The following is a 3,491-nucleotide window of genomic DNA, read 5'->3' on the forward strand; positions in this document are numbered from 1 at the left end:
TAGATAATAATATTTATCTATAAAGTTTTCTAATGGTATTCATTATAAACTAATGGTAATCCTTAACAGTTCTCAATTTTTTGGCAGACCACAGTATATTGCATAGATTAAAGGGTCACCAGCATACTCACAGTTTGAGAGCATTGTTGCTATGACTGCCACATTAATGTATTTGTTTATAATAAAGTAGGAAAGAGTAATGTTGAACATTGCAGAAAATCATTGACCTTTCCCTCTCTTTTATATTTCATTTTATTTAAAAGTCTGGATGTTTTTTTTTTTTTTCCTTCTTTCTTTTTAATGATAGCCCTTCAAACTGAAACCATCTGTAGGGTACACTGAAATGTTGTTCTACAGCTCAGGGGGGACTTCTAACAACTTCTGTATGGCATTTAGTATAAAATATCATTTTGTTCCACTGACAGAATGACTTGTTTGTTGCTTTGCTCTGTTGTCTTATTTTGTCTTCTTGCATTATTGTTTTTATTGAGATTGTAAATTATAGTACATTGTGATGGAAACTCACTAACTTTCAGTAAAGGATCACTTCTTCTATTTCTGTCATCCATGTTTTATAGTTTGCAGCATATAAAATTTAGACATATTTTTAGTTTTAGGTATTTTATGTTCTTGATTACTATTATAAATGATACTTTAAAAATTAATTTCCGATACCCCGCCAACAGTCTGGGCCAAGAACCGGCATCCAGCAACAGAGTACTCCTCCCTCAGAATGAATGGAGACCAGAAATTGGATGTTTATGACCAAAAAAAGAAGAATTTTATCCAGCACTTCTCCGAGATTGTCAGGGTCCTGATGGAGGATGACATGGGGCACCCAGAAATAGGAGATGCTATTGCCCGGCTCAAGGAGGTCCTGGAGTACAATGTCATTGGAGGCAAGTACCAGCGGGGTATGACGGTGCTGATAACATTCCAGGCTCTGGTGGAACCAAGAAAGCTGGATGCTGATAGTCTCCAGCAAGCCATGACTGTGGGCTGGTGTGTGGAACTGCTCCAGGCTTTCTTCCTGGTACCAGATGACATTATGGATTCATCCCTTACCCGACGGAGGCAGATCTGCTGGTATCAGAAGCCAGGCATAGGTTTGGATGCCATCAATGATGCTATGCTTCTGGAAGCATGTATCTACCGACTGCTGAAGCTTTACTGCTGGGAGCAGCCCTATTACCTGAACCTGATGGAGCTCTTCCTGCAGACTTCCTATCAGACTGAGATTGGACAGACTTTGGACCTCATCACAGCCCCACAAGGCAATGTGGATCTTGGCAGAGTCACTGAAAAGAGGTACAGATCTATTTTCAAATGTAAGCTTTCTATTCCTTCTACCTTCCTGTAGCAGCTGCCATGTATATGGCGGACATTGACGAGGAGAAGGAACATGCCAATGCCAAGAAGATTCTTCTGGAGATGGGGGAGCTCTTTCAGATTCAGGATGATTACCTTGACCTCTTTGGGGACTTCCGTGTGACAGGCAAGATTGGCACTGACATCCAGGACAACAAATGCAGCTGGTTGGTGGTTCAGTGTCTACGACGGGCTTCTCTGGAACAGCGCCAGATCTTGCAGGGGAATTATGGGCAGAAAGAGGCTGAGAAGGTGGCCCGAGTGAAGGCGCTCTACGAGGAGCAGAATCTGCAGGCTGTGTTTATGCAGCATGAGGAAGATAGTTACAGCCACCTTATGGGTCTCACTGAGCAGTACTCATCGCCCCTGTCCCGAGCCATCTTCCTGAGACTAGCACACAAGATCTACAAAAGGAAAAAGGTGACCTAGAGACTATCAGGGCAGGGAGGGGAGATGCCATAAATTACAGTAAATCTTCACTTAACATCATATGTTCTTGAGTACTGTGACAAAATTTTGCCATAGGCTAATTTACATAGCCAAGAGATAAGTTCCTATGGCCTATTTTTGGCCACAAAAACATCACTCAACACTTCTAATATAAAACACTGAAATAAATATGAGCTATACACACATTTTTTTAAAAGTTAAGGAATAAATAAAAACAGGTAAGATTACTTTCCAACCTACTTATTCCAGGTAAGGGTTGTAGGTGACAGGAGCCTATTTGAGCCAACCCTGGACAGGGGCCCCTTCTATCACAGGGCCCACTCATAGCCACACCCCCTCAGGCAATTTATAGACACCAATTCTTACATGCCTATCTTTTGGGATGTGGGAAGAAACTTGGGTCCTTGAGGAAACCTAGAGAAGGGAAGAATATGCAAGCTCCACACAGTGCACCTGGATGGAATAGATTATATTTTCCCAAACAAGAAAATGAAGCAAATAAAAACGATGTTATTCCAGGAAAAAAAATTAATTTCCAATTTTTATTTGCTAGTATTTAAAATACATGTGCTTTTTAATTTTTTATTATTAAGGAAAATAGTACTTTAATAAAAAATAAAACAGAGTTGTTACAAACAATTCTTCATTATTAGCTTAATATATGTAGCACACTCTTCTAGGAATTGTAGCTAAATGGTAAAGAGAGCAAAATTAGACTCAGAATTCATTTAAACATCTACAGAAATTACATAAGTATAAGAATAAAAATTACATATAATGTATAAACAAATAAAATATCATATAAATAAAGTAAACCAGCAGTGACTTCAAAGCTCTTAGCACCCTACTTTCTCAGTTAGTAGATGAAAGAACTGAGCCCCCAGAAACCAAACTGATGTAAAGACTCAGTGGCCAAGCTTCAGTTCTCAACTTGCAACTCAAGTTTTTTCTTGCAATTTTTCCCATACAACTCAGTTGAGAATTGTTGAAAGTCCATATTTGAATGAACGAGAAATTATAATCAACCAATAAAATTCATAAAAGGTTCAGAATGCAAGGATCACAGAACTAATGAATGCAGCTTCTTTAATCTGGACACTCTTTGTAAAGAAGTTAAGGTTTTGTTTTTTAAGGGGTGTGTGTATGTGCATGTATGTGTGTGTGTGTGTGTGTGTGTGTGTGTGTGTGACAGAAGCATATATTTTATTTTACTGCGTTTTTTACATTACCATTTGTCCCTCCTATATCCTCTCCCACCTACACTCATACCCTTACTCCCTGCAGTGCTGTCAGCCTGCTCTCTATGAGTCTGTCTCTTTTGCTTGTCAGTTCAGTTTGTTTATTAGATTCTACATACAAGTGAGATCATATGGTATTTGTCTTTCTGTGCCTGACTTATTTCTCTTAGCCTAATGTTCTCCAGGTCCATCCATACTGTCACAAATGGTAAGAGTTCCTTCTTTTTTACAGCAGAGTAGTAGCCCATAGTGTAAATATAGCACAGCTGTTTTATCCACTTATCTACTATGGACACATGGAATGCTTCTAAATCTTGGCTATTAAAAATTGGCTGAAATTAACATAGATAGGGGTGCATATATTCTTTTGAATTAGTGTTTCGAGTTTCTTCAGATAAATTCCCAGAAGTGGAATCACTGGGTCATAAGGCAGGT

General features: G+C 38.9%; 1 pseudogene; it reads left to right on the forward strand.

The window, feature by feature from the left end:
- The first annotated feature begins 733 nt into the window (after positions 1 to 733).
- LOC150012192 (farnesyl pyrophosphate synthase pseudogene) lies at positions 734 to 1,797 on the forward strand (annotated as a pseudogene).
- The last annotated feature ends 1,694 nt before the right edge of the window (positions 1,798 to 3,491 follow it).

The sequence above is a fragment of the Furipterus horrens genome, unplaced genomic scaffold (assembly GCF_987537825.1).
Source record: "Furipterus horrens unplaced genomic scaffold, mFurHor1.1.pri manual_scaffold_4, whole genome shotgun sequence".
NCBI classification, from domain to species: domain Eukaryota; kingdom Metazoa; phylum Chordata; class Mammalia; order Chiroptera; family Furipteridae; genus Furipterus; species Furipterus horrens.